Source organism: Simochromis diagramma, unplaced genomic scaffold (genome assembly GCF_900408965.1).
Source record: "Simochromis diagramma unplaced genomic scaffold, fSimDia1.1 OVJJ01000343.1, whole genome shotgun sequence".
Classification (NCBI taxonomy): Eukaryota; Metazoa; Chordata; class Actinopteri; order Cichliformes; family Cichlidae; genus Simochromis; species Simochromis diagramma.
This window is the reverse complement of record NW_024386831.1, coordinates 5338602-5350404: the sequence shown is the minus strand read 5'-3', so window position 1 is coordinate 5350404 and position 11803 is coordinate 5338602.

Below are 11803 nucleotides of genomic sequence, written 5' to 3'. Positions count from 1 at the left end.
ACCAGCTGACAGATGTATGGCAAGGTGTTGTAACAGTGTGTAGCTGGCAGAGCAGTTACAGGATCTTTTTTTTCCTAGTGTTTCGGTCCTGTCACTGCTGGAGAAGGCAAAATTAGAACAAATTTAATGATGTTGTTGAGCACAAAAGGCACACAGCGAAACAAGGACTGAATTCATATGACACAACCGAGACTGCGATACAAATTATCCATTTTGCCAAAGCGGAGGCCGGGTTTATAACCACTGACAAAGCTTCTAACATGGAGAGGTCGAACTGAAGGAGGAGGTCAAGAGCAGAGCTGCTGTGAGAAAGAGCAGAGGGCAAAAGAGAAATGGCGCATTTCCCAAGGTGCCAGTTAAATCGTGTGGAATGACTCGCTGTTAACAAGAAAACACCAACCATCTACTCAGCTACTTTTGTTCCAAGTGTAATTTCCCGTTTATGGTTCTTGGTTTTTACAGAGCCCCTGTGGTTTTATGCTGCTGTGCTGCTTTTCCCAGCAGAAACCCCCATATTCAGTCACAAGGTCACTGCTTTGCACTTCTTTCTTTTTTTTTTTTTTTTAAGCACAGTGGACATAAAGAGCATCACTCAAATGTGGGTTTGTTTCACATTAGAACACTACTGAATATCAGTATTAGTGAGATACACACTTCCCTGGTTTTCCTTTGAATTCCAAAGTTACTTTAAAGCTCACAAACCTACAGTGACATTCAGTTACAGCTGTTCACAAACCTTCTTTGCAACGCTGCCAAGCAGAAACAAAAAGAGTTCGTACTCCCGCCCCTCCATTTTTGATACCAATCATTAAAAATAAATAAATAAAAAAGAATGCAAGTTGAATTTTAGTGAAACAAAGGTCAGCAAAAGAGTATCAGCAAACTCTTGTTTTGTTTTCTTATGAATTCATTCAATTTAGTTTCACTCCATATTTTTTTCTCCTGGTTGTTCATACCCCCACTGCAGTGGCTCTATGCCAGGCCCCTGGTTTGAGAACTACTAAGTTAAAGTGTAAGCAGTAAAAATGCAGTGTCTGTCAGTAGCTACGAGGAGAATAAATGAACATTTAGCTTGTAAAATATTTTTTATTCCTTCCAGTATCTTTGAATCAGGTTAAGATGAGCAATTTGGTGATAATTTTTTAAACTGACAAAGGTCGTATGTGTACAGCTCTTATTGCATGGTCTGTTATAAGCTCCTGTCACCTGGCGCATAAAAAAGGTCCTCCGTGATAGATGACCAACAACACAAACAGAACAAAAGATACAGCACATTCTTACTAATGACTACAATCAGTTTATACTACACTGCACCGGCTTCTCTATCGTGTCTCCTAAAATATGAACAAGTTTACAAGTTTAAATATTCAAAGCGAATTACTTTAAGAGGTCAAAATAAATCTTATTGGAGGCCAATCACAAACAGAATGTTTGAACAGCAGGTGAGTGGGCCATTGCAGTGTTTGGGATATCCACTCCTACTGACATCATGAAGAGCCAAGAACAGGGGGAAAAAAAGTCTGCATTCAGAGAAGTCTGAAGTCTAAAATTTTGGCTTATCTACTTGCACCTACACTGACCTCATTGGAATAATGAGGTCAGTGTAGGTGCAATGTTTAGGATGAACATCTACCATGAAAACAGTACATACTAAGGACAAAAATAAATTAATTGTGCTTGTGCACATACAGTATGTGTCACATTAATGAAGCAATGTGTTTACAAGTCTCATTTCTATTTCAATTTGCAATATAATGACTTTAGAAGTGCTCTTATTGCCTGTTCCACTTGTAAGTGAAAAGGCAGTTTTAACATTTGGTAATATTACATATATAACAATCACTTTTTAAAAAATTCTGTGTTGTTTTTTTGTGTGTTTTACATTTTTGATATCCATCCCATCACAAAAAGTTAACTCTAGATCGCATATTTTGTACTATGCTTTAGGTGCACGAATTTTCACCTTACGTTATTCTTTCGTGGATGCCCGTTTGTGTGTGGGAAATGACATTTGCATATTTACATATGTAAGCATCATTTACATTTGGCTACGGCATTGTATCTGTAACCACCCACATATTGTATGCATTACAAAAAATAGTTGTAGAAAAAGAGTGGGTGGCTGAGAGGGGGCATTATTAGTAAACATACTGTGAAGATGTACAGAAGGCATACTACCCATGAAAGTACAATAAATACAGGTACGCAGTCAGCAATCTTATTTATCTATACATATATACTATACTTATATATATAATCCTGGACAAATACTGTTGTCAGATGTTGCTAAATCTGTAGATATGCATCTTGACGCACATGCACAATTACAAACAAATTGTCACGTGGATGATGATGATCATAGGCCTTGATAGGTACATATCATTTATTCTCTCCATAGTGTAATGGGCGTGTGAATGGTTACTGTTATTTTTTTGACACACGACTGCAGTTAATCTTAAAATAAACAAAACAAAACAAAACACAAAACATTGTATGTGCAGCCAATGTTGATGGCCTTTTCTTTTTGCATATAATTATCTTGCATAACATGTTGTTTACTTTACGATCAGCTGTTCATCTGTCAGTGTCTTTCTTTCAGCTGCAGACACCTGAGACAAACAGCAAACAGCATCCCCAAACACTCACTGCTTGGTCAACTATCTCATAAATGTCACGCACCACAGCCCTTGTTCTTTTTTATGTGACATGAGTAGGACCCTGACTGGCCACATTTAATCTTCTTGTAGCACCCTTAGGCCCCATTAAACACAAAGCCAACATCAGCAGTCTGAGAATAGCTTCCCCCTGCAGCATAGTCCTGAGTCCTGAGTCCTGTAATGACTTTAAAGGTAAAATCACCTGATATTGTAAATAGATTTCAGCAGTTATGGTACTTTAGGCGATTTTGGTGTGGGGTGTATAAAATAAGAAAGCAACAACCATGTGTAATGGTATGGTTACATTTCAGCATGAGATGCACTTAGCAGCAAAACTACCACAGCAACAGCTTGGTAAAAAAAAAAAATGTAACAATACTCATTCGACATGTCTCTTTATTGATCTAAACATGGCCTCATCAAGTTGATGTTAATTTGAAATAGTATCATATTATATCAGCTGATGGATGCACTCATTTGCAACATTTTCCCCTGAACTGTTTCCAGTATTTTATTGCATTTTTTTCTCAGTCACACTGAGTTCACAGTTCTAACATGAGGAACATCATTCTCCATACTCTTAATGCAATTTTGAAATCCACAACACATTTCTTGTGTTTTGTGCATTTCTCATCTCAGTCTGACAGCTAATCAAAACAGTTTCTCCTTAAAACAAGATCTACAAGAAAATTCCATAGAGTCCCACGAAGAAGTGTTTACCCACTCCATCGTTTCTTTGTCTTTTGGATATTTGTCACATTTAAATGCTCGTCAATGCAGTTGAGAAAAATTGTAATAAATGAAATCATTTTAAAAATCTATTTTCTATTAACTTTGGTTATTTTTGTCTAATATAAATACATGTTTGTTTATTTGAAACATTTAAAAATTACAAATGTGCAAAAAAATAAGAGATAAGAAGGGGGGAGAATATTTCCCCGTGGCACTGCAAGGCCAATCACAAACTACTAAGTTCTTAATGGTAAAATTATTCATGTTTCCACCAAACTGTAGTCAAATGTTTCATCTTTTAAACAAGCTCTTTCTCAAAGTCAACAGATATTTATTTTTATTTTTTTCTAGAAGCACTGAAGTGCATAGAGTTCCCAACTTCCAAGTCCAAGACAATCACATTATAATTTGGAATTTGTAAGAAAAACTGTTTTCTTTTTTTAAATGTTATTTTAATTCTCTCCTTAAGACAAACAAGACAAAAAGCAACTTGTTCATATTCAGGTTTTTTAAATCATGTCAATGAAAATTGTGGGTTTTAATTTCTCTCCAGCAATCAGCGCCATTGCCATGGCAATTAACTGCAGCTGTGCTTACACAGGTGTTAAAATTGAGAGCTGACAAGCAGAGACCTTTGAATGTCATTGGTTGAAACTTGTCATGTGTTTTCTAATCAAACTCTTTTCTCTCTCCCAGAAACATGGACGAATATGTTTGTAGGGCCTTTAATGAAATAAAATTCGAGATATTTCTGTCTATGTAAACCTTTTTTTTATCTTTCTTTCTCTCAAAATGAATCTTTATTAAATATTCCTGTGACCACTATATCAAGTACATCCATGGCCATTTTACTGAGGACACATGTAGCAACTTTAGTTACTGGTATCTGTCATCAAAGAAAAGTGCCATGTCCCTTCAGCTTTTTTAGTCAGCTTATTTAACTACAACTTTTTAGCAAAAAGCAACAATCCTACTCTTGCAAAGCCACAATCCAGCATACTGTTAGCACCAGTTAACAATGGCCACCTCTGGTGCTGTTGGCCAATGAGGTTCAGTGGAGACTGTGCTACTGTTGGCCAAAGACAAGAGAGAGAGGCGGGGGAAAGTGAAGAGAGCGAAAAAGAACGCAAGGTTGCAATGTGGATCTGAGAGTATAGACTCTAAATTTAGAGACTATGATTTTACTATGTGAAATTAGAGAGCTGACTGATATGATGAAGAAAAGGAAGTTGGATATATTGTGTGACCAGGAGACCAGGTGGAAGGGAAGCAAGGGTAAGGTGTAGAAACCAAAAGCAATGAAGGAGCGATTATCTTGAAGGAAGAGTACATGCATGGGAAGCAAATGTTAGAGGAATAGTTAAGTACAGCTGAGCTGTAGAGTTGAGGGAAACTGTCAAGAAGGTGTTTGGTGTATCCTCTGAACAGAATAAAGGGGACAAAGAGACTTGGTGGCAAAGGAGGAAAATCTCCAAAGGAAGAGTTTAGCAAAGAAAAAGTGGGATAGTCAAAGAAGATGAATAAAGTCGACAGGAATACAGATTAAGACTAACAACTGAAGACTGTGTTGAGAAGATAGAAGAAGTACTGTGGGAAGACCATGAATAGAAATGAGAGAGAGAGAGAGAGGAGGACAGATAGACAACAATGGGTGGATCAGGAAGTGCAGGGGCTTAGTAATGAGGGAGTGAGGGCATCTATGACAGTGATGAAGAGTAGATGCAATCAGTTCTGATAACATATCAGTAGAAGTATGGAGATATCTATGGGTAAAGACAGTGGACAGTGATCAGAATGCTTTATACAACTAGAATGAGGAATGGAGAAGAAGTGTGCTAGCATCAATTTTTAAGAACAAGGGTGATGACAGGAGTGGCAGAGAGGTATGTGAGGGAGATGCAGGACCTGTTTGATGACAAGAGAGTGGCCAGGTGTGTGGTAGGTGTAACAGACTGGTTCAGTGTGGGTGTGGATTCGGCTCTGAGCTCCTTCTTGTTTGCAGTGGTGATAGAGGTTGACAGGTGAGGTCAGGCTGGAGTACAATATTCACAACATTGTAATCGGCAGTGAAAGGAAGCAGCTTGAAAACAGCCTGGAGAGGTGGAGGTATGCACTGAAGAACAGAGGCAGGAAAGTAGAAGTAAAATAGAATGCATGAGTGGATGAGAAGGAAATGAGAGGAAAAGTGAACATGCAAGAAGTGGAGATAGTAAATGAGTTTAAATACCTGGGGTCGACCATCGGAAGCAAAGAATAGTACACAAGAGAGGCGAAGAAGAGAGTTCAAGCAGGTGGAGTGGGCGGAGATGAGTGTCAGGGTGATTTGTGTCAGAAGGATAGCAGCAGGAGGGAAATGGAAGGTTTACAAGATTGTAGTGAGACCTGATGTGATGCGTGGTTTGGAGATGATGGCATTGAACAAAAGACTGGAGGCCGAGCTGGAGGTGGCAGAGTTGAAGATGTTAAGGTTAAGAACAGACACAATTAGAAATGACTTCGGAAACAAGGTTGAAAGAAGAAGTGTGCTTTGCACAGGGGAGTCTGTGTTATGACAAATGCCTTAAATGCTATGAGAACTGCCGTAATATTGGTGAGAATGACATATCCGATGTGACAATTGTGTCAAGGCAATGGAGAAAAACTGTAAAACTGAAACAATGCCACATTGGAATGAGATTTAAAAAAGCAAAAAGAAAGAAATTGTGAAACAGACAAAAGAAAAGGTGATCAGTAATTCTGGAACTAGAAACTAGAAAAGCATGGCTGAATAATAAATAAAGAAGAAATGTCAGTGCCTTGCACCAGTCCTACAGTTACAGGTGCGCTTACTTAAAATAATACTATTTCAAGCCTTATTTATTCTTGTATTATTTTAAACAGATAATAAGCAGTTTCTTGTTGTCTATTCATTAAGTCATGACATTGTGCTTTGGAATTACTGCTGTCTAAAACATTGTTGCCTTGCACTCTGCTCAGTTTCTCAAAGCTGCATAAAAAAAAAGCCTTGATATTATTTAACTGAAAATCTGAAAATTCCTCGGAGCTAGTGTTACATAGGAGATTGGGTAAAGCAGGTGATGTGAAGCGTCACTGCTGAGGCATCTCCTTGGGCAGTGATGAAAAGCAGTATATCTTTCAAACAGTTGCCAGCGGTCTTATTACTCTTATCTTAACTTAGCTTTGATAAGGTGTTAATTTTCCTTGTGCAGTGCCTCAAGGCTTTTTTTACTGATATTTGACACCTTGTACTTTTTGGTTACTTTTATTATTTGCCAGCTTCTGCTGATGTGACTCCATCGGCTTACAACAGCTAAGCTACATTTACACCCTTCAAATATGTCAAAGTATGATGCCTGATCACACTGTGTGTCTGCATTATGAACCTCTAATAGAAATCTTCCCATGCGACATCAGTGATGCCTGCAGCCCCACCAGAAATCATTAAGTGTTAGACACATTTGGGTCAAATATAAAATTCAGGCTTTCAAGTCAAGATTATCTTTAATCTTCTGGGCCAAAAGAGGCCGGGCATTTCAGAGCTATCTAGTCCATGGTATTTTTTATGTATGCAGTTATTTTTCCTCATTCCCAGTTTATCAATTAAGAAAAACACATCAAAGTAGAATTGCTGCTGAGAGTTTGACAGTAAGTATTCTAAAGTGCCCAAACTCGCCCAATAATTCCCAAAATACCACCAACCAATACTGAGGTTAATATAGGCATAGCACTTTTATGACTTTAATTTGTAAGCAAAGTGTGGTTTCCTTGTTTTTTTCCCCCCATTTTATATGTATATTTTTAAATGGTATCCTGGGTGTTACTGAACATATAAACACAAGACGTAACAAGGCAATATACTAATTCAGATTTGCTTTTAGGTTTGTTTTAGTTGCCAGTTCCACCAGTTTTCATTATTTTACAAGTAATAAGCAAGTAATCTCTGATTTTGTGTGGATGAATCACTAAATACCACACTGCCCAATTAGCCTCAGGGGGTCACTGCAATGCAATAGAGCGACACAAATTACAATTATAGGAATTTACCTGTGGAGAAAGTACCGTGTCTAAAATTGAATAATTCCAATTGGACTCATGATTAAAAAGCAAGTTAAATTTAGTTGTCAGCTTCCTCTATTTTGTTACATTATTGGATGGCCCAAAACTTTGTTCTGCATTTTTCTTTTAATTTGTAATAAAATATCGGATATTTTCCCGAGGTATTTCCCAATCTTATTTTTCAAAGTCAAAAGTCAAAGTCAACTTTATTGTCAATTCTGCCACATGTACAGGACATACAGAGAATAGAAACTACGTTACTCTCAATCCCTAGATAAAAAAGCAAAAGAACATTTAAATATAAGAGTGATTAAAAATGCAGGTAAAATAATTAAAAAGTAAAAATTTTAAATAAATAAATACAATACAATTTTACATATAACAAGAAAACTATACAATATACAATATAATGGGTAAATGACATTGGGTGTAAACCAGGCAGAGTAGTGCAAATAGGCAAATAGTGCAAATGGAGATTTAGTACTGTACGGTAAGAGATAGTGTAACAACAAAGTCTTATGAGGTAATGGGAGTCCAATGCTCCACAAAGTGACTGGTAACTGGTGCAGGCCAGTGAGTGAGTCAGAGTGTGTGTGTGTGTGTGTGACAGAGTTCAGTGAGACCGTGGAGGAGAGAGGGGAGAGGGGGCAGAATCGGGAGGGAGTTAAGCTTCCTGACAGCCTGATGGATGAAGCTGTCCTTCAGTCTGCTGGTCCTGGCCTGGAGACTCCGCAGTCTCCTCCCCGACGGCAGCAGCTTGAAGAAGCTTTGCATTGGGTGCGTGGTATCAGCCGCTATGCAAAGGGCTTTTTTAGTGAGACGGGTGCTGTAAATGTCTTGGAGGGAGGGGAGAGAGACACCAATGATCCTCTCTGCAGCTCTCACTATGCGTTGGAGGGTTCTATGACAGGACGCATTGCAGGCTCCAAACCACACAGTGATGCAGCTCGACAGGATGCTCTCGATGGTGCCTCTGTAGAAAGTGTACATGATGGGGGCTGGTGCTCCTGCTCTTCTTAGTTTGCGGAGAAAGAAGAGACGCTGCTGTGATTTCTTGGCCAGTGCTGTGGTGTTGTACGTCCAGGAGAGATCCTCTGTGATGTGCACACCCAAGAACTTGGTGCTGCTCACTCTCTCCACAGACGCTCCGTCAATGGTCAGAGGAGCATGTTGGGTGTGCATTCTCCTGAAGTCCACAACAATCTCCTTCGTCTTCTCCACATTCAGAGAGAGATTGTTGTCAGCACACCACGTGGCCAGGCGTCTCACCTCACTTCTGTAGTCGGTCTCATCCCTGTTGCTAATGAGACCCACCACCGTTGTGTCGTCCGCAAACTTGATGAAGAGGTTGGAGCTGTATGATGGAGTGCAGTCATGGGTCAGCAGAGTGAAGAGGAGGGGGCTCAGCACACATCCCTGCGGGGCCCCCGTGTTTAAAATGATGGTGCTGGATGTATTACTGCCGACCCGTACTGCTTGAGGTCTTCCGGTGAGGAAATCCAACAGCCAGTTGCACAGTGAGGTGTTGAGCCCCAGCTGGACCAGTTTTTGAGTGAGCTGTTGGGGGATTATAGTGTTGAATGCTGAACTGAAATCTATGAACAGCATTCGAACATATGAGTCTTTTTTGTCCAGGTGTGTGAGTGCCGAGTGGAGTGCAGTGGAGATGGCATCATCGGTTGAGCGGTTTGGCCGATATGCAAACTGGAAGGGATCCAGGGAGGGGGGCAGGACAGTCTTGATGTGTTGCATGACTAGTCGTTCGAAGCACTTCATCAGGATGGGAGTAAGTGCAACAGGACGGTAGTCATTAAAGCAGGAGGGAGATGACTTTTTTGGAACCGGAATGATTGTGGTGGCTTTAAAACATGTGGGGACGACAGCCTGGATGAGTGATATGTTGAAGATGTCTGTGAAGACATCAGTGAGTTCCACTGCACAGTCTCTCAGTACACGACCAGGAATGTTGTCAGGACCCGGAGCTTTACGTGCATTGATCCTGCTGAGGGATCTCCTCACGCTGTCCGGGGACAGAGTCATCACCTGGTCACCAGGAGGGGGTGGGGTCTTCTGTGCAGTGGTGCTGTTTTGGACTTCAAAGCGAGCAAAGAAAGTGTTCAGCTCGTTCAGCAGGGGGATAGTGCTATCACAGGTCTGTGGTGGGGGCTTGTAATCTGTGATGGTCTGGATGCCCCGCCACAGGCTCCGTGAGTCTCTGCTGTCTTTGAAGTGATGAGATATTTTCCTGGAGTACTGTCTCTTAGCCTCTCTGATGCCACGGGAAAGGTTGGCCCTAGCTGTCCTCAGGCTTGCCTCGTCTCCATCTCTGAAGGCAATTTTTTGTCTAACGTCTAAAAGCCTGGCTAAGGAAAAAATAAATCTCCATAAAGACATGTACACCAATAACAATTCCATTTTGCAAGTCTCTGTTAGCCAATTAGAATAATAACTTTATAGGCACATATATGGCCTGGTGAATGGTCTTATACAATTAACTCCTGTGTGACAGATTTGAAGACCAGCGATATGAGCTGATATGCCACTTACCCAAAATGTTTTATTTCTCAAATGTACATCAGTTATTTACGAAGAGCGATTTGCAAAAGCTCCCTTATGAAGCTCACTTTTCAAAGAATCACAGTCACCCTTATGCATACAGTTTTGAAGGAAATGAAACCCTCTGGCAATAATCTACATTTACCGCTCCCAATCCCCTTTTCTCGTGTATTTTGACACACTCATTTACCTCCAGCGTTCCACCTCATTGGACTGGCAGACCTGATACTGTCAGCTCTGTGGTGCTGAAAGAACCTCTATTTGCAAATGTACTGCGCACTTGCAAAAACTCCCATAGTAGCAAAAACAAAGCATAGTCTATCAAAAGAAAATTGGCTGCTGTTACAAAAAATACTCTTAACAACAAGAGCCCCTCTCCAGATGTCTCCCCTGTGCTAAAACCACTTGAAGTAAAAGTGTAATCATGTAGGAACTATCAGCCTGAGGTTATGTGATGCTGAGCTCTGATGATATCAGAACATTTTACAACTCAGTCTATCATTTTACCTTACATAGTGTACATAAGGTATAAAACCTGAAGTTACATCTGCATCTCTTTTTTATAATGATGTAGAAAGAGATTCTCACATCATGAAAGTTGGCACGTATGACTGATGAAAGGTAATGTGTGATCTGTCATTTCTCTTAGTAATGAAGAGAAAGGATTTTCCATCCATGTATTTTCTTTACTACTTTTTCAGTTCAGGGCTACGGGGGGCCAAAGTTCATCCCAGTTCTCTATGGTCTTGCTATAGTTTAACAAGCTAACCAAACTATTGTCGCACTAACACATAGAGACATCATGACGATCATTCACGCTCGCTTTCACATCTACAACTAATTTAGAATTACCAATGAAAAAACACCCAGAGACACAGACAGAGCTGCACACAAAAACAGATAAGCGATGATTAAATCCAGCACAACTGAACAATAATATGAACAATACACTAAAATAAGTGATTAACACATTTTGAAAAATAACTCCTGGTCCAGCAAAGCTTTGAGCGCAGACTCACTGTGCAACCAGCCTAGTGAAATTTGCCCACAAGTGATGTTCGTGACATCAAAAAAAAAGTAGTAATAATAATCGTCACTGCCAGTGCTACCCCTCAGCCTCCTAGCAGACTCACCTATCATTTCACAATTCTATGTCGTCTTGTTCTCAAGTTATCATATTCGCTAGATTGTCAGAAGACTTACTCTTTGAGGTCAAGGTCACTGAGATTTGAAATTGTCCAGGATTTTTAGTAGATACACCTATAGTAGATACACCTATTCCAGCAGCCACCAGGCCCAGGATCCTGCAGCAGCCACCAGGCCCAGGCTCCTCTAGCAAGGCACCAACAAGTAAATCAACAGTGACTTCAACGGGCCATCACAAGGAAATACCAATCTCATCATTTTCAAAATGCCACCTAAAAAAGCAAACCCAGGAGTTGAAGAGGAGTTGGAGGACATTAGGAAATCGCTTAATTTCATGTCTGATGAACTGAGCAAAGTGGCTAAACAACAAGGTATGCTACATGACCTAATGGATGAAATAAAACAACTAAAAAACCTCATAAAGGACAAGGACAAGAAAATAGACGACTTGGAACGGCGAATCGAGGACCTTGAACAATACACAAGAATGGATGATTTAGTCATAAGTGGTCTGGAGACGCAACACCGAACCTACGCCAGAGTAACAGCTGGCGGAGGTAAAGACGGTGAAGATGCCCCGGTAGAGGAGCTGCAAACGCTTGAACAGCAAGTGATAAAATTCCTTCAAACGAAGAATGTAAGTATTCAGAGCCATC